Source organism: Budorcas taxicolor, chromosome 22 (assembly GCF_023091745.1).
Source record: "Budorcas taxicolor isolate Tak-1 chromosome 22, Takin1.1, whole genome shotgun sequence".
Taxonomy (NCBI): Eukaryota; Metazoa; Chordata; class Mammalia; order Artiodactyla; family Bovidae; genus Budorcas; species Budorcas taxicolor.
Window position 1 is genome coordinate 54813181 of NC_068931.1, and position 20454 is coordinate 54833634.

General features: G+C 42.5%; 1 protein-coding gene across 1 annotated transcript in view; it reads right to left on the reverse strand.

Moving 5' to 3' along the window:
* The window catches only part of CCDC68 (coiled-coil domain containing 68), a 58604-nt gene extending 38392 nt beyond the window's left edge, over nt 1-20212 (reverse strand). The window contains exon 1 of the mRNA XM_052660537.1: nt 20187-20212. The gene's annotated coding sequence lies outside the window, so the exon portion shown is untranslated. The remainder of the gene's footprint in view (nt 1-20186) is intronic.
* Nucleotides 20213-20454: the final 242 nt, after the last annotated feature.

Below are 20454 nucleotides of genomic sequence, written 5' to 3' on the forward strand. Positions count from 1 at the left end.
ACTCCCAGTGCTTAGATTGTGGTATTAGTACATGATTTTCTATGAATACGAAAATGCAGCCAGGGCTTCTTGACTGATTTAGATCTGAGGCATGAAGTGCAGAAGGTGAGATTGAGATATCTTGTTGTATCAGAAAGTGGAAAAGTGTCAAATACTACTTGCATAAGACACAAAGAGCCCACCTGAAGAGGAATGACTGTGACTGATTAAAACATATCAAAAATTTTTAATTCTTGAAATTTTGTTAACAAGAGAAAAACCACCACTATCACCAACAATCCTCAAACTCACCAGAGACAGGCCACCATTACACTAAAAATTAGCCCAGGAAAGAGAGAAAGGGGGAATGCAAACAGACATTTATTTTGCCTTTATGATACAAATTTACCCTATATTTCTTAACCATATAGTTAACTATGTAGTAACCATATAGTTGATTATGAAAATTGTACTAAAGAATTCCTGCCAATAAATCCAAAAGGACTGGTAGAATTAGAAAACCTACTTTTTGCAACCCCTTATGAAGTGATAGATCTAAGCAACAGTCATCAACCAGTGCTAAAAACACTAGGCAAGAGGTTGATGAAAAACGCATCAATCCCAGGGACTCCACTAATCAATCATAACAGAAAAGTGGAAAAGAGGCAACCAGGCATTATGTTCTCTAGATGTGGTACAATCACAAGTAGAAACACCACGTGTGATGTGTGAAGTCCCTCTATCTACCAGTGGGAAATATCTGAAAAAGAAGAAACTGTTCAATGACTCTACAAGGGTGAAGGTTGCAAACAGCCAAATCCAGATTACATAAAATTCTACAAGACAAATTATTATTCCTTCCACAAAACAATTACATGAAGAAAGATGAGAAGAGAAATGTCCATAAATTTTGAATTTTAAGAAACATATGACTAGATACAAAACATGAATCTTTGTGCGAGTGTGTGCTCAGTTACTCAGTCGTGTCCAACACTTTGTGACCCCGTGGACTGCAGCCTGCCAGCCTCCCCTGTCCAGGGAATTTCCCAGGCAGGAATACGGGCGTGAGGTGTCATTTCCACTCCAAGGGATCTTCCCGACCCAGGGATCCAAGCCACGAATCTGGCGTCTCCTGCATTGGCAGGTGGATTCTCTACCACAGAGCCACCAGTGAAGCCCCGGGTCTTCTTTGACTCCTGATTAAAATAAACCAGTTATATAGGCATTTTTTTAAAAACTAGGGGAATTTTAACACTGACTGGAGAACAGATGCTGTTAAAGAATTAATGCAATTTTGCAAAGCATTATTTGCAATTATTGCCATTTTAGGTGTGATGATGGAATTATGATATTCCTTTAAAAGATCTTATCTGTTGGTCATACATACTGAAATATTTGAAGGTTAAATAATATTATACTTGGAATTTTAAAGAGAATATTTTACTCTAGTGTTTAAAGAGAGGGAAAAATGGGGTGAGATAAAGATGAAAGAAGTTTGATAAAATGCAGTGAATTGTACAGTGGGGTTCTCTATAGTTCTCTACCATTGTGCTCCTGTTTGAAATAGTTAAGAGCTAAGAAAATGAGATAAAAGCCCAGTGAGGTAGTATTATTAATTTCATCTTACTAATAAAGAAGTTAAGATTCTTTTAGGTGATGTTAACTTACCCAAGATCACAGTAAAACTAACAGAGCTGAAATTCAAACCTTTGTCTTTTGGACACCAAGATCAAGAGTCTTTCTATCACATTAGGGCCAGATTCCCTGGTGAGAAAAAAATTAAAATTTAGCAATGACCCATGCTGTTAAAACCCACAAAGAATTTTCATATTTGCTAGCATCCATTTAGAACTAAATAGCTTCTGTGGATGATTCAAAGTCCTGCATTTATCCTTTAATCTTCAATGAAATTAACAGAGTATGCCAAGAATTTTCCATTGTATGTTAAATCCTCTTAGACAGCCACTGTGGCTTCTACTTGTTTCAGGAACTTGATTTGGCTGTAGCAGCTCTGCAAATTTTGCTTTTTTCTTTTCCCCAGAATCTGAGCAGAGCTACATCTGTTATTTGGTCCTCTGAAGTCTCTTCCGGGATTAAGTTCTTAGCCTAAAACAACATTTAAATGGTGGAAGTAAAAGAAATGCCCAGAGAGACAATAAACAATGTGTCTGGAAATGAGAGAGGAGTGGTCAGGCTGGGGTGGTGGTCATCCATTCACGGCCACGATCCCAGGCTGCCTTCCCACCTGTTAAGACAGTCTATGAATGGTCCTTACCTCTTTTAATGGTTCCAAAAATATTCAAAAGAAAAATAACATTTCATGACACATGAAAATTATATGAAGTTCAAATTGAGTGTCCACAGATGAAGCTATAGTCGAAAATAACCATGGCCAAGCACTTACGTGTCGTTAAGCTGCTTTTGCACTGTAACAGCTCTGCTGAGTAGATTTGAGGCAGAAAATACATGGCAAACAATGTCTAAGATACGGACTATCTGTTTGGTCCTCTACGGGGAAATGTTTGCCCTCCCGTGGGGTAAAGAATGGCAGCAGATGGGAGCAAAAGAAGGAGGCAAACAGAGGCAGACAAAGCCTCGGTCTGAGTTTTTCGTTGCTGTTTTTCTTCAGTTCACTCTCCCTTGGTCTACCCTCCCATTTTGGAGATTTCCCTTCTCTTTTCTTTTCAGTGGGTTATACACTGTGAACATTACCAAGTGATAAAGGACACTCATCATAGGAATTAATCACTCTTTAGAATGAACCTCACCGCATTCTGTCTTTCATAATTTGAAAATCACATCAGGCCTCTCATTATATATCCTAAAATGTAGAAAACAAACCTGTCTCAAAAGAGACAGTTGTGGGGATGGGGAGGGGGGTAGATAAATACGGAGTTTGAGATTAGCATACACACACTACTGGGGCATTCCTGGTGGCGCAGAGGGTAAAGCGTCTGCCTGCAACGCGGAAGACCTGGGTTCGATCCCGGGTCGAGAAGATCCCCTGGAGAAGGAAATGGCAACCCACTCCAGACCGCATGCCTGGAAAATTCCATGGATGGAGGAGCCAGCTAGGCTATACAGTCCATGGGATTGCAAAGAGTTGCAACACGACTGAGCAACCTGGCTTCTCATGAATATACTCTACCATGTAAAAAACAGACAAACAACAAAGACGGGAGCCATATTCAACATCTCATGATAATCTAGAAAAGAATCCGAAAAAGAATAGGTATATGTATATAGCTGAACGGTTTTATGAAGACTTACAAGGCCTTTTAGAACTAACACCCAAAAAAGATGTCCTTTTCATTACGGGGGACTGGAATGCAAAAGTAGGAAGGAAGCCAAGAAACACCTGGAGTAACCGGCAAATTTGGCCCTGGAATATGGAACGAAGCAGGGCAAAAGCTAATAGAGTTTTGCCAAGAGAACGCACTGCTCATAGCAAACACCCTCTTCCAACAACACAAGAGAAGACTCTACACATGGACATCACCAGATGGTCAACACCAAAATCAGATTGATTATATTCTTTGCAGTCAAAGATGGAGAAGCTCTACACAGTCAGCAAAAACAAGACCAGGAGCGGACTGTGGCTCAGATCATGAACTCCTTATTGCCAAATTCAGACTTAAATTGAAGAAAGTAGGGAAACCACTAGACCATTCAGGTATGACCTAAATCAAATCCCTTATGATTATACAGTGGAAGTGAGAAATAGATTTAAGGGACTAGATCTGATAAACAGAGTGCCTGATGAACTATGGAATGAGGTTAGTGACATTGTACAGGAGATAGGGATCAAGACCATCCCCATGGAAAAGAAATGCAAAAAAGCAAAATGGCTGTCTGGGGAGGCCTTACAAATACCTGTGAAATGAAGAAAGCGAAAAGCAAAGGAGAAAAGGAAAGATATAAGCATCTGAATGCAGAGTTCCAAAAATAGCAAGAAGAGATAAGAAAGCCTTCCTCAGTGATCAATGCAAAGAAATAGAGGAAAAGAACAGAATGGGAAAGACTAGAGATCTCTTCAAGAAAATTAGAGATACCAAGGGAACATTTCATGCAAAGATGGGCTCGATAAAGGACAGAAATGGTATGGACCTAACGGAAGCAGAAGATATTAAGAAGAGGTGGCAAGAATACACAGAAGAACTGTACAAAAAAATTCTTCGTGATCAAGATAATCACAATGGTATGATCACTCACCTAGAGCCAGACATCCTGGAATGTGAAGTCAAGTGGGCCTTAGAAAGCATCACTATGAACAAAGCTAGGGGAGGTGATGGAATCCCAGTTGAGCTGTTTCAAATCCTGAAAGATGATGCTGTGAAAGTGCTGCACTCAATATGCCAGCAAATTTGGAAAACTCAGCAGTGGCCACAGGACTGCAAAAGGTCAGTTTTCATTCCAATCCCAAAGAAAAGAAACGCCAAAGAATGCTCAAACTACCACACAATTGCACTCATCTCACACGCTAGTAAAGGAATGCTCGAAATTCTCCAAGCCAGGCTTCAGCAATAGGTGAACTGTGAACTTCTTGATGTTCAAGCTGGTTTTAGAAAAGGCAGAGGAACCAGAGATCAAATTGCCAACATCCTCTGGATCAGCAAAAAAGCAGGAGAGTTCCAGAAAAACATCTATTTCTGCTTTCTTGACTATGCCAAAGCCTTTGATGGTGTGGATCACAATAAACTGTGGAAAATTCTGAAAGAGATGGGAATACCAGACCACCTGACCTGCCTCTTGAGAAATCTGTATGCAGGTCAGGAAGCAACAGTTAGAACTGGACATGGAACAACAGACTGGTTCCAAATAGGAAAAGGAGTACATTAAGGCTGTATATTGTCACCCTGCTTATTTAACTTATATGTAGAGTACATCATCAGAAATGCTGGGATGGAAGAAGCACAAGCTGGAATCAAGATTGCCAGGAGAAATATCAATCACCTCAGATATGCAGATGATACCACCCTTATGGCAGAAAGTGAAGAGGAACTCAAAAGCCTCTTGATGAAAGTGAAAGAGGAGAGTGAAAAAGTTGGCTTAAAGCTCAACATTCAGAAAACAAAGATCATGGCATCTGGTCCCATCAATTCACGGGAAATAGATGGGGAAACAATGGAAACAGTGTCAGACTTTATTTTTTGGGGCTCCAAAATCACTGCAGATGGTGATTGCAGCCATGAAATTAAAAGACGCTTACTCCTTGGAAGGAAAGTTATGACCAACCTAGATAGCATGTTGAAAAGCAGAGATATTACTTTGCCAACAAAGGTCCATCTAGTCAAGGCTATGGTTTTTCCAGTGGTCATGTATGCATGTGAGTTGGACTGTGAAGAAAGCTGAGCGCAGAAGAATTGATGCTTTTGAACTGTGGTGCTGGAGAAGGCTCCTGAGAGTTCCTTGGACTGCAAGAAGATCCAACCAGTCCATTCTAAAGGAGATCAGTCCCAGGTCTTCTTTGGAAGAAATGATGCTAAAGCTGAAACTCCAGTACTTTGGCCACCTCATGCGAAGAGTTGACTCATTGGAAAAGACTCTGATGCTAGGAGGGATTGGGGGCAAGAGGAGAAGGAGATGACTGAGGATGCGATGGCTGAATGGCATCACGGACTCGATGGATGTGAGTTTGAGTGAACTCCGGGAATGGTGATGGACAGGGAGGCCTGGCGTGCTGTGATTCATGGGTCGAAAAGAGTCAGACACGACTGAGCGACTGATCTGATCTGATCTGATATATATATATGAAGAATATGTATACATATATATAGAGAGAGAGAGGGAGAGAGAAAAATAGGCAGGAGAATTTTTTTACCACTGGGCTACCCCTGGAGAAGGAAATGGCAACTCATCCCAGTATTCTTGCCTGGAAAATTCTCTGGACAGAGGATCTTGGCAGGCTACAGTCCATGGGGTCACAGAGTTTGATGTGACTGAGAACACACACACACACATGTATATATGTATACCTGAATCACTTTGCCATATACTTGAAAGTAACACAACATTGTAAATTAACTATACTCAAAAAAAAAAAAGTTCTGCTCTACTGATACTTCTCAAAACATCATACTACATCCCCTCACTGGTTGGGTCATCCTAAACAAGTTCCATAAAATCTTAACCTCAACTTACATATCTGTAAAATAGGGGTGATAACCCCTAGAGTTGTAAAAATGAGCGATTTTTAAAACCTCCGGTTGTAGAAGGCGCTCAAGGGACAGTCACTGCTAATACTGTTGCTTCGATGATTTTATATTATGAAGGACCACAGAAAATGAGCAGTCCATAAGAGAGGGGGGCGATTATGCCTATCTGGTTGCAAAGTTTATATGCGTCTCTATTTGTATGAAATCAAATCCCATCTTTCTCTTGGTTCAGGAAATGTCCACGGCCACAGTCCTTCGTTTGTATAAAGAAACCCAAGAGGAACTTGAGCCAGCAAAGTGCAAATTGCCATATGGCATTACCGTCCAGGGGAAAAAATCCATCTTAGCATTTTATTTCTGCCAGAAGTAGATTAGGCAGATAAAATTTTCAAAATAAAACACAATCAGTTAATTAAAGTGAGAAAAGAATTTTATTTGTTTTATGCTAGAGTGGACTGAAGACAGCTTACGAGTGGCATCACGCCAAGAGGTATTATTTCCTAGATCTGGGCTTTTCAAACAGGGCTCCCAAGGGAAGGGGCGGTGCTGGGCAGACAGGGCTTTGCTGTCCGGACTTGAACCAAAGAAGTTCTGCTTTGTTCTGTCTCACACTGAATTCTTCCATGTGACTTTCTGTGGCGAAAGAAGTTTCTACAACGAAAAGACCCAGAGGTAGACTGCCTAGTTTCATGGCCTGACTCTTCCACTCAGTAGCTGTGTGACCCTGAGCAATTCCTTAACCTCTCTGTGCCTCAGTTTCTCTATCAGTAAAATTCAGATAATATTATAATTAATGATTAATGACAGTATAAATCACGAATAACATGGGGTTGTTTGTGAGTTAACATTTGTCAAGCAGGGATAATGGTGCTTGCTGTTCAGTCGCTCAGTCATGTCCGAGTCTTTGGGACCCCATGGACTGTAGCACCCCAGGCTTCCCTGTCCTTCACCATCTCCCAGTGTTTGCTCAAATTCATGTCCATTGAGTTGGTGATGCCATCCAACCATCTCATCCTCTGTCACCCCCTTCTCCTGCCCTCAATCTCTCCCATCATCAGGCTCTTTGCAACAGGTGGCCGAAGTATCGGAGCTTCAGCTTCAGCATCAGTCCTTCCAGTGAATATTCAGGACTGATAGCGCCTAGCACATAAAAAAATGACTTGTACATGTTTGTTCAAATAAGTAAATAAAATAAAGCCATTTTCCACAATTACTGCTGACAAGTATTCTGAGTGGTAGAAAAGAAGCCAGTAATACTTTAAACAGTTTGCAGATCGAGCTGGACTGTAGAGCAAAATCTGCTTTGGGCAATTTGCAAAGACCAGCAAATCCATAGTATTGATTCTTTCTTGATAACGCATCAATGATTTGTCAGTATCCCCAGCTGATTATGCTAACATACAATGAATAGTTTACTATTTACAAAGCAATTCACACACATTTTTTGAATTATAATCTATGTGACAAACCAACACATCACTGGGTGCCCAGGATTATGTAACTAAACCTACTTCTCTGATTAATGACATACAAATGGCTCAGCTATTATACAATAAGCACATATAAGGCACTATGTGGGCTGAATTTTGTCCTCCCTTCCATTTATATGTTGAAGCCATGATACCCAGTACTTCAGAATGTGACCTTACTTGGAAATAGAATCCTTGCAAACCTGAGTCTTCCTGGTGGGGCTAGCGATAAAGAATCCACCTGCCAACACAGGAAATCCAACATATGTGGGTTCGATCCCTGGGTTGGTTAGATCCTCTGGAGGAGGAAATGGCAACCCGCTCCAATATTCTTGCCTGGAAAATTCCATGGACAGAAGAGCCTGGCGGGCTACAGTCCATGGGGTCGAAAAAGAGTCGGACACAAATGAGCACTCATCATTTTGCAAACATACTTAGGTGCTCTGTGACGACCTAAAGGGGTGGGATGGTGGAAGAGGAGAGAGGCTCATGAGGGAGGGGATGTATGTATAATTATGGCTGATTCGAGTTCTTGTATGGCAGAAACAAACACAACACAGTAAAAAATAAATTAGACAAATAAATAAAAGAACAACAAAAGAAAGATAAGGTCATAGTAGAATGAAAGTGAAAGTTGCTCAGTCGTGTCCAACTCTTTGCGACCCAGTGGACTATATAGTCCATGGAATTTTCCAGGCAAGAATACTGGAGTGGGTAGCCTTTCCCTTCTCCAGGGGACCTTCGGAACCCAGGGATTGAACCCAGGTCTCCCACATTGCAGGCGGATTCTTTACCAGCTGAGCCAGTGGACCCCTAATCCAATCTGACGTCTTCATAAATGGGGGAAATTGGGACCCAAATGCACACAAGGAAAAGTCCATGTTCAGCTGAAGGCAGAGACCAAGGTGATGTTTCGACATGACAAGGAATACCAAAAATTGCCAGAAAACCACCAGAAGCTGGAGGTGAAGCAGGGCACAGACTCTTCTTTACAATTTTCAGAAGGAAACAACCCTGCCAACACCTTGATCTTTGATCTTGAACTTCCAGCCTCTGGAACTGAAAGACGAGAAAGTACTATGTTAAAGCCACTCTGTGATACTGTATTTTAGCAACCTTAGAAAATGAGTACAGGAACTGTCTACAGACTAGAGATTTTAACAAAAGAGTGTCCTTCCTTTATTTAACCCTTGGTTCATTCATTCGTGTATTAAATATTTATTGAATACAGCTGTTTTAGAAATTTGTAACTGCAGAACCAAGTTCAAGACCCCGCTTTCATGGAACTCTCAGTACAGAAGGGGAGACAGACATGAAACAAAACGACTACACAGAGAACATAATCAGAGGTGGTTTCATGAAGAAGAGCAGAACAGGGTAAAAGGATGAAAAGCAGTGTTGATTTGGATGGGTAGAGAGAGACAGCCAACCTGAAGAGGTGGCATTTAAGCAAAAGACTTGAATAAAGGAGGTGCAGCCATGTGGCCATCTGGAAGAAGAGGATTCCAGGCTAACGGCGAGCAAGATAGCAGGCTGGAACTTGCATGAAGTCCTTTTCTAAGAACAAGGTACAAAGGGTCGCCTACCATTTTTTTTTTCTTTTCTTTTTCTTTAAATGGGTAGGAAAAAAAATTTTTTTAATAGACTGAAATATAAGCCTTTCAATTTGCCTCTTGAGAAACCAATATGCAGGTCAGGAAGCAACAGTTAGAACTGGACATGGAACAACAGACTGGTTCCAAATAGGAAAAGGCTGTATATTGTCACCCTGCTTATTTAACTTCTATGCAGAGTAAATCATGAGAAACGCTGGGCTGGAAGAACAAGCTGGGATCAAGATTGCCGGGAGAAATATCAGTCACCTCAGATATGCAGATGACACCACCCTTATGGCAGAAAGTGAAGAGGAACTCAAAAGCCTCTTGATGAAAGTGAAAGAGGAGAGTGAAAAAGTTGGCTTAAAGCTCAACATTCAGAAAACAAAGATCATGGCATCTGGTCCCATCAATTCATAGGAAATAGATGGGGAAACAGTGGAAACAGTGTCAGACTTTATTTTTGGGGGCTCCAAAATCACTGCAGACGGTGATTGCAGCCGTGAAATTAAAAGACGCTTACTCCTTGAAAGGAAAGTTATGACCAACCTAGATAGCATGTTGAAAAGCAGAGATATTACTTTGCCAACAAAGGTCCATCTAGTCAAGGCTATGGTTTTTCCAGTGGTCATGTATGGATGTGAGAGTTGGACTGTGAAGAAAGCTGAGCGCAGAAGAATTGATGCTTTTGAACTGTGGTGTCGGAGAAGACTCTTGAGAGTCCCTTGGACTGCAAGGAGATCCAACCAGTCCATCCTAAAGGAGATCAGTCCTGGGTGTTCATTGGAAGGATTGATGCTGAAGCTGAAACTCCAGTACTTTGGCCACCTCATGAGAAGAGTTGACTCATTGGAAAAGACTGATGCTGGGAGGGATTTGGGGCAGGAGGAGAAGGGGACAACAGAGGATGGGATGGCTGGATGGCATCACCAACTCAATGGACATGAGTTTGAGTGAACTCCGGGAGTTGGTGATAGACAGGGAGGCCTGGCATGCTGCGATTCATGGGGTGGCAAAGTCAGACACGACTGAGCGACTGAACTGAACTGAACTTAAGGAGTCTTCTTCTTAGGCCACTTTAAACAGGTCTTATCGTGCCCAGTCGTGTCCAGCTCTTTGCATCCCCATGAAATGTAGCTCGCCAGGCTCTCCTGTCTACGGGATTCCCCAGCCAAGAATACTGGCGTGGGTTGCCATGCTGCCCTCTAGGGGAACTTCCTAACCCCGGGATCGAACCCGTGTCTCCCACACTGAAAGCTGATTCTTTACCCGCTGAGCCCTCTGGGAAGCCCTAGACTATTGTAAACAGTGCTGCAGGGAACACTGGGGTGCATGGACGGGAGAGGAGTTTGGGGGAGAATGGATACAGGTGTGCGTGTGGCTGAGTCACTCTGCTGTGCACATCATTGTTAGTTGGCTATACTCCAGTATAAAATCAAATGTGAAAAGCAAACAAAAGCAGGTCTAGCCCTGGCTGGTGAGGCTCCCTGAGCATGACGGCAGGGACAGTGATGTCTGGGGTGCTGTCAGCTGCCACAGGGCATATGCAACTGAGTGTAGGCCCCCCGGTGGAAGGGGCACTTGGGTAACAGCAGCTGACCACACTGTGGCATTCTCGACTCACTTCCGTGAGTGCTGATACCCGCAGCAGCACAGCGGGTGCCCAGCTTGACTCTCCCTCCCAGGTGTGTGGGGTCACCGTCTGCAGGAGCCTCTGCAGCGAAGACCTCTTCCTTCCTCATCACTCCCCGGTGCCGGAGCGCATGTACAACTCCTAGATTCCATCAGCTGAGTGCTTCCACCCAGAAAGGTCATCAGAGGATTGGCCCTCCGGCTTGTTGTGCTAGAGGCAGTGAAAATCCCCTTCTTGATCTGGAGGGGAGGGACTCTAGCACAGAGCAGTGCTTTAGATCCAGCAGCAGGTACACTCGGTATCTAGCACCCAAGGGCAATGCCCAGAGGACTGAATCCCCGCCCGTTACTAATCTTGGCCAGGGTACCAGCACTGGACTCTCCCATTTCCATATCTAGCTTTCCCATCAATTCTGGGTGCCGAGTTTACTTCCAGTAAACTCCTTTCCTGCAGCTTCCCAAGTGGCTCAGTGGTAAAGAATCCACCTGCCAATATAGGTGACACGGGTTCGATCCCTGGGTGGGGAAGATCCCCTGGAGAAGGGAATCGCTACCCACTCCAGTATTCTTGCCTGGAGAATCCCATGGACAGAGGAGCCTGGGGGGCTGCAGTCCATGGGGTCACAAAGAGTAGGACACGACTGAGTAACTGAGCACGCCCATGCACAAACTCCTTTCCTACCTAGGTGAGCCAGACTCAGTGCTTAGGAAGCGAGAGCCCTGCTCTGGCACACTGTCTGAGTTTTCAGCTTCTCAGTTCTGAGCTAACGATATAGACAATTGTCTCATCATTCTGAGTCACTATGATAGAGAGCTTAGATATTAGAAGCTGAGAGAGTTAAGTTACAATAAGACGCTACAAAGATAATGAGGTTATATGAGGGGTAAAGTAAAGCTAACGGGTCTCCAGACCCTTGAAGAGACTGGCCGTGTCCCGAATACTGAATAGCACACCTGTTCTGCAGCGACATTACACGGCACAATGGTGACATCCAGTGTCAGCTGGCTAAACCTCAGGTGACGGTGCAGTTTACCTGAAAATGACGCACAGAGCATCAAAAGACATGCGTGTCAGCACTGAGTCCAATGCTGTTTGCAAGCAATAATCTAAGATTCTCAAAGTAGAATTAATTTCTACTAATTTCTAAATGCTACTCATTTGTAAACACATGTGTTCATATCATAGCCAGTGCTATAGAAAGCTCTTAGATATGTAACACAGGCGAATTCATTCAGGGGGATAAAAGGATTGAAATACTAGTCCAAACACGATAGAAAATACATACTATTGACAGAGCACTGTGCCATTTGCCAAGGAATTATTTCCCATGTGTTGTCAAAATTAATCATCAAAACACCGTGTGCAATAATTGTGGCCTCTATACTTATATCTATCTATATGTATGTATAAGGCAGCCAGGTCACAGAGAAGTGATATGTTTTTCAAAGTCCTAAGTTAATCTCATCACCTGAACCCAGAAAGTTATTTTTTTCAATTCTTTATCACCATTTATTTAAATTATTCTTTTTTACACATGGAATTACACTTTTATCTTTGTCAAAAATCAAGTGGTTTGGAAATCTTCAATTGATTGTGTGTTTGGAGAACATTTCTGGGTTCTCTTCTAATCTATCTCGATGTCTGTTCATTTTGTTAAATTTAATTTTGATTTTATATTGGAGTGTAGTTGATTGGCAATGGTTGTGCTCACTTCAGGTGTACAGCACCATTATTCACTGACACACATAAATGGATCTCTTCCTTTTGAGTGTTTTCCCATATAGTTTATGACAGTACTGAGTAGAGCTCCTTGTATTGTACAGTAGGTCTCTGTTGATAATCTGTTTTATGTATAGTAAGTAGTGTATACCTGTTAATCCCAAACCCCTCCTTGGAAAAGTTTTAATCTCCCTTAGGCTTTAGCTTCCTCAACTGAAAAACCCAAATGAAGCTGTTAACTTCCTCACAGAGTTGCTGCTAAGTCGCTCAGTCATGTCCGACTCTTTGCAACCCGTTGGACTGTAACCCACCAGGCTCCTCTGTCCATGGGATTTCCCAGACAAGAACACTGGAGTGGGTTGCCATTCCCTTCTCCAGGGGATATTCCCGACCCCTGCATCTCCTCCTGTTGTCTCCTGCATTGCAGGCTGATTTCTTATTGCTGGAGCCATTGAGTTATATGATGATTAAATAGGATAATGCAGAAAAAGTGCTTAATGTGGTATCTGACTATAATCCACATTCAGAGAATATTAAATAATCGTGTTTAGGCTCACAGCTTATAATGAACATTTGCTTAAAGAGCATCATTTGAAAGTATCAAGGCCTAAACCCAGTTGTCCCCTTTCTATTTCCACGCCCCCAGCCCCATCAGTCAGTTACACCTGCTGCTCTGAGCTTCTCGGCTACCGATCTATTTTAAAGCCACTTACGACTCATCAGTGAAAGAATATGAAAAGAACTAGTTGTCACTGATATTTATCTCAGTCATTGGCAACACTGATAAGAAAGGTGCCTTTTTGGAAAATTTCTTCTGTGGCTTCCTGAAATATTTTAAGAATAAAAGGCTCAGGGATTTACAAAATAGCTATAGCTTCCCAAACTGGTCTTGGGATATCTGAGCTTCAACATCATCTACATCATTTTAAAAATCATCCAGAGAAGGAGGGAAAAACAGACAATCCCACTTGTGGGTGAGGATGGGGAGAAGCAGCAACTCCTGGGTGCTGCTGGTGAGAAAACCAAACTCACAGCCACACGAGACATCAACACTTAGGCAGCTTCCTATAAAGTTAAGCATGGACTGTACAACCCAGCAGTCCCTCTCCTAGGGGATTTTGTATGTCCATAAAACACATTTATAGTGGCCAAAGTCTGGAAAAAATTCAAATATTCATCAACAGGTGAATCCTATTCATCAATACAAAAGAATGATCAACTGATATGATGTGAAGAGCTGACTCATTGGAAAAGACTCTGATGCTGGGAGAGATTGAAGATGGGGGGAAAGGGCAACAGAGGATGAGATGGTTGGATGGCATCACTGACTCAACAGACATGAGTTTGAGCAAGCTCTGGGAGATGGTGAAGGACAGGGAAGCCTGGTGTGCTGCAGTCCATGGGGGTCGCAAAGAGCTGGATACAAGTGAGCGACTGAACAACGCTGATACAATATAGATGAATCTCAGATGCATTACACTGACTAAAAACAGCCAGATCCCAAAGGCTACATATTCCATAGTTTCATTTATATGATATTCTAGAAAATTTGAAACTATAGGGTCAGAAAACTGAACTGGAATTGACTACAAAAGAGACACTTGGGACTATTTTAGGGGACTATGGCTGGATGGCATCACTGACTCGGTGGACGTGAGTCTGAGCGAACTCCAGGAGTTGGTGATGGACAGGGAGGCCTGGCATGCTGCGATTCACGGGGTCACAAAGAGTCAGACACGACTGAGCGACTGAACTGAACTGAACTGAACTGAGGGAGTGATGATGAAACTGTTCTCTATCTTGATGGTGACGGTGGTTCCATGACTCAGAACTCTATACTAAAAAAGATGGATGGATATACTTTTATTTTCTAAATAGTAAGTAAACAGTACCCTAGTAAAAGCTAAGTACAGTGGAGATTTCAAAATGCAATTAACTGCAAGCTACAATTAACTACATTTATTTCCTAATTCAAACTGTTGAGCCCTCCAAAAGTGTAAATGACAACAACAACAACAAAAAGCAATAGGGTCAGAATTGTGTGAGTTGCTGACAGGCAGGTAAAGCTATTGCTCTTACAAGAATAGTCCATGGAGCCTGACTTTCAATAAGGTGACAAAAGCAAGGGAAATCTTAAACATCTTATGAAAGCTAATCATACTTATTACTTACTGAGGTGGAAAAGTAGGAAGAAATATATAAAAATATATAAGAAATATGCAAGAAAACTTGCAACAAGAAGATTTAAATCTAATTCTGAAATAGAATTTATCTCACCAACCCATTCTTTTTTTTTTTTTTTTTTTGCAATTTTTTCTTAATTGGAGTACCGTTGCTTTCCAGTGTTACAGCTATCTGTTTCAAACCTGCCAGTGTATAGACGTCAATCCCATTCTCCCAGTTCATCTCAGCCTCGCCTTCCCCTCATCCCACTGTCCACAGGTCAGTTCTCTACGTCTGCATCTCTGTTCCCGCCCTATAAATAGGCTCATGTGTACCATTTTTCTAGATTTCACATGTATGTATTAATATACAATTATACTGTGTGTTTTTCCCTCTCTGACTTATTATGCTTCACTCGGTATGACAGACTCCAGGTCCACCAGTGTCTCTACGACTGACCGTCCTCTTTCTGATCATCTCCTGAATCCATGTTTCCCTTCTTCACAGTAGAACATAAGCACATGGACGACTGGGGCAGTGACGGCAAATTCTGTGAAGGTTGCCCACCCCCGAGGCAGTGGGGACCCTGTGCCCCCCGCCCCCCTCTCCCTCCCCCTGCAGCCCCGTACCAGGAAGAGGTCAGACTGATTTCAGCATCCTACCCAAACCCAGGGGATAACAGAAAGATACAAGGGCGAGAAGCACCTCCTGGTTCTGGATGAAACCAAGCTCCTTATATCAAAGCCCATAAACATGAGTGATGAGTGAGTGAATTCCCCAAAATAATTAGGACAAGCTTATAGCTCAATGCTGAGCAAGCCTTTTTCCTGTTGGTGAACAGACACAAGAGGGAGAACATGTCCACTTCGATTTCCAGAAAGTGAAAAAGATGAAGATAGATTCCTATAATTGGCATTTCACTCTCAAGAGACATTTGAAATGAAATGACCGGTTTAAGACTAGAAAATGAAACTGTTCTGGAAATTTTTAAATCAATACCAAGTTAAAAAAAGACTTACCAACAGAGACTTATCAATTCATCCAACCACAGATCAGTAAAACAGCAGTGGTCTGAGCCAAGAGTTCTGGCAAGTTGTTTTGATAGTAGCAGACAAACTGAGCTCCAAAGGAACATACCCAGCTTTGGAAAACTGTACTATTCAACTTAGACTGCTCTAGTTTCAAACATAAAATTCTTTGCACTCCACATTGTCAATAAAATAGACTTTCAAGTTATCTGAATGCTTTTTTTCCCCATAGGAACTTGCAGTTTCAGCAGTAACTTACAGGCATTCAGAGACAGTGTCTTCTCTTTAGCTGCACAGAATTGGCCGACATTTTATAGAAGAGTTTCCACTCAACTGGAGAAATCTCCCTAAGCGGATCTTTAAGCATAAGTTGTCAAACGTAAACCACTAAAAATGCATTTGCCATAAGAATTGACACAAAACAGGGTGAATGCGGGTATAGAAGAAAACATCTCCCCTAAATGAACACCTAAGAAAGGTATATACCAAAATGCTTTTGTAGTGTTAGAGAGTTCTTTGTTCACAGAAAACATCACTATTTAATAGAAACCTGGAATAATTTATCATTTGGTCTAGCTCCTCTAAATGCCTCAGGGGAAAAAAAGAGTGGTATTTCTTCTGTTTTAGATTTTCAGAGTTCAAACTAGTGCCTGATTTGGTAAGTCAACATCAGTTGCATCAGTTTCACCCTTCAGCACAGTGATAGAAACGACAAAATAATAAAATGAAAAGCATGCAAATTCAGATGCGCTCCCTTCTACTTTTTGGCTTACGGCTACAGATGACTCTTGCTTTCTGTTAGGTGTGCCACTAAAGAATGTTATTAACAAGGGCTCATATTTTTAAGAGTAGTTCAGTTATCACTGTTGGATGAAACATGCATCAAAATTCTCCCATTTAAATGCATATTATTTGCGAAGAAAACACACAAAGGAGATGTGTGAGTGTGTGTTTAGACACTCAGTCGTGTCCAAATCTTTGCGGCCCCATGAACTGTAGCCCACTAGGCTCTTATGCCCATGGAATTTTTCAGGCAAGAATACTGGAGTGGGTTGCCACTCCCTCCTCCAGGGGACCTTCCCAACCCAAGGATTGAACCCAGGTTTCCCACATTGCAGGTGGATTCTTTACCATCTGAGCCATCAGGGAAGCCTGGCCTCTTTCCAAATGTTAACATTAAGAGTTAGTGTCTTCCAAGTCCAACCTAGAATATGAAATGACTGATGCTTTCTGCTACTGGCTTGGGATTTACTATTTACTATTTTCAGGGAGTATCACAGAAAGATCACAGTTATGACATTTGGTAAGTATCAGTATTGCATGTCAGAAATACATTTTTTCATAAATATAAATAAGTGTTTGGCTCCTATCAGTTATTTTCAAATTATGGAAGTTGGACCAAAATATCTGTCTTACCACTTCAATTGCAGCAATATCCATCAAGGTAAGCAAAATTTGGCATAGCCATCCAATGGAAGGAACATTAGTAGCAATAAAAAGGAACCACCATGCTACAACCTGAATGCACCTCAAAAACATTACTCCAGGTGAAAGAAGTCAGATGCTAAATACCATATATTCTATTATCTCATCGTGCAAAATGCCCAGAAAGTCAAATTTAAAGAGACAGAAAACAGATTAGTGCTTGCCTGGGTCTGAGGGTGAGAATGGTGAGTGCTACAAACAGGCACTCGAGATTTGGGGAGAGAGGGGCGGGGATGAAAATGTTCTAAAATTGGATTGTGATAATGATTGCATAATTCCGTAAGTTTACTAAAAATCATTAAATTGTAGAGTGTGATGTATTTGATAGTTTATAAATTATATCTCCAATAGAGCTGGTTTTAAAATAAATAGCCAAAAAAAAAAAAAGCAAGAATGTCTTACATAAAGTCATTTTTTTTCCCCTCTGAGGTTAAAAAATAATTGTAGTCATGTTTTTTTAAATTTACAAGAAAAAAAAATAACTTGATGGATACAATTTTCTCAGTTAAAATTTTTCAACCCCTAAATGATTGGCATCTACTTACTACTACTACAAATTTAAATTTTATTGAATTTGCATGAAATTGAATTTTTAAGCTATTTCAGGCTTAAGATCTTAATATTTCATAATATTAAACTCAGAATACAGGATTCCTAAATTCTTTCCCAGCCTAAGTAAAAGAGGAAACTGACCTAAATAACATATAAATTTCTTTACAATTTTTAAATTTGACCATTTAAATCAGTGGAAAAGAGTCTGTGATTTGAAACTAATCTAGTTTTGGTCAGTGTAAATGATAGATGATGACTGATATGGTTTCTGGTTATGGACTCAGGGTGTTCTGGAGGATTCCAAAGCTGTATAAATTCCAGAGGACAGGAATGTGTCTCATTTACACCAACTTTTATCCCCCTGTGTCTCCAAGACAGACCATGGTGCCCTATACAATAAATGTTGGTTCAGTGGTTCAGTTAATATATGAACAGGCCTGAAAATCCCCAGGTGCACCAAATATTTTCTAAAACTGAGCACACACACACGCACATATTTTTGTTTTCCAAGCTCGTGACTGTTTCCATGTTTAGATGCTTAGTAAAATGTAAATTCACTTAAACATGCTACTAAATTGATAGTAACATGTTGCCATTTTGAAATGCTTTTCCATCAATAAATGGCCATCTAATTTTAATGTAAAAATCTCAAAGATTCAAGCCCACTACTGTAAAAGACTTTGACATTCCTCCAAGGAACTTTCCAGGCAAGAATACTGGAGTGGGTAGCCATTCCTTTCTCCAGGAGAACAGAGAGATCTTCCCAACCCAGGGATCAAACTCTGATCTCCTGCATTACAAGCAAATTCTTTACCATCAAAGCCATCTGGGAAGCCCTCAGAAGTCTTAGTTGTTTCCTTTTTCAGTCATCATTCCAAACAAATAAATATATGCCTCATTTTTCAGTTTTGACCAAATCTAGCTTAGATTTTTCCAACTTCGTCCAGAATCTGGATTACAACTCAAGCCCACTTTCCAACACATTATAAATCACTACACTAACAAATATATTAACATGCTTGCTAATATCTTCTGAAATCATAAACGTGAAAAATACCACTGAAATAGTTTTCAAAAGCCTCTCTTTAGTTAGTGCAGGTTTGGTTACTAAATTTATTTAGCAAATTAAAAGGTGAAGACCTTGTGAAGCTTGGGAGGTCGCAGAAAGTGTAAGCCATTTTCATTCTTTCCGTAGTGAGTTGGGAAGTCCCTGCCTTAGGCACAAATTCCTCTGTGTCACAGACCTTCACACTCAAAGGGTCAGCGTAGGGTGGGAGGGAGGAGGACGGCCCAGCAGCAGGAAACAATCGCACCTGTTGTGTCTGCAGGAGTACCTGAGACTGCAGCTCAGATCACATTTCTGAAAAGCCAGATTTCTGCAGAGCTGAATATTTAATACCATCAGGCACATAAAAGGACACACAGTATCTCTCCCCAGTTGCAAGTGAGAAATAATTCCCTTTGAACACTTTATCTAGCCAATGTATAGCAATAAGAAAAAAAAGATTTTTATTTCTTAAAAATAAAACTAGAGTGAAAATGGCAGACTGAGTTTCAGGTACCTTTGGAACTAACTGCTTCTTTTATATATGTAAATGTATTTGCTCTCCAAGAAGGTTAAAAGTTTGCAGCCATGCCATTCATGCAATCTAAATCTCCCCTCTCACGGTCCCGCGCTATTCCTTCCCTAAGATGACACTGCCCCTTTGCACACCTGCCGGGGGGATAAGTAACTTTCAGCTCTAGAATCCCATGACAGCCGAAAACTGTCATCCAACAGGTCCCTCTTCCTTCACTAGAAGCTAACAGAAGCCAGCAAGGATGACCGTCTGCGCTCTTAAGAATTCGGGGCACAGGGAACTGTCAAAGTCGTCCTGCGGGGGTCCATAGGTGACAGCCAAGTTTTCCAGAAGGCTTTCTCCACCGCCTCTGAAGAGGGGGACCCCCCCCCCCCCCCCCAGCCAAGGGACTGCCTAAGAGCAACCTAAATAAACAATCGGGCGTGCGCAGGGCGAAGGAGGGGGTATCCTTTCTCGGGAAAGGCAACTCGGTTCCTCGTCGTTCAGTTACCAAGTCGTGTCAGACTCTCTGCGACCCCACGGACTGCAGCACGCCAGGCTTCCCTGTCCTTCACTATCTCCTCCGGGAGTGTGCCCAAGTTCGTGCCCACCGAGTGGGTGATGCCACCCTGGAGGCGCACAAACCTCTAGCCCAGGGAATCCGAGTCCAGAAGAACGGTTTACAGGGAGAATGCCGTCCTCACCCAGGACCTGTGTGCAGGGAAATGCCCTTGGTGCTCCAGGCGGGACGAGGGGAGGGTGGAGGGGACCCGCTCCAAGGGCGCCTGGCCCCCGCTCGCCCGGGAGGCAGTGGGGTGACCCGGGCGAAGATCGCTGGGGCTCGCCTACCTTGGAGGGCGCTCAGCGAGCGCGGGGTCCCGGCGCCGCTCCTCCCCTGGCTCCGCACCTCGGGCGGGTAGGGCGGGTCGGCTCCGCCGGGCTCGGTGGCTCCACCTCGGCTCCAAGGAGCTCCGCCCCGCATGGCAGGGCGCGCCCGGGGCAGAGTCGGGCGCCGGAGCGGCTCCGGGGCGGGGCCTGGGCTTCCCAGCGGCCGGAATCGCGCGCCCGGCTCCAGGCGCCCCGGGGTGCCTTGTGTGCACCCCGACACTCAAGTCCC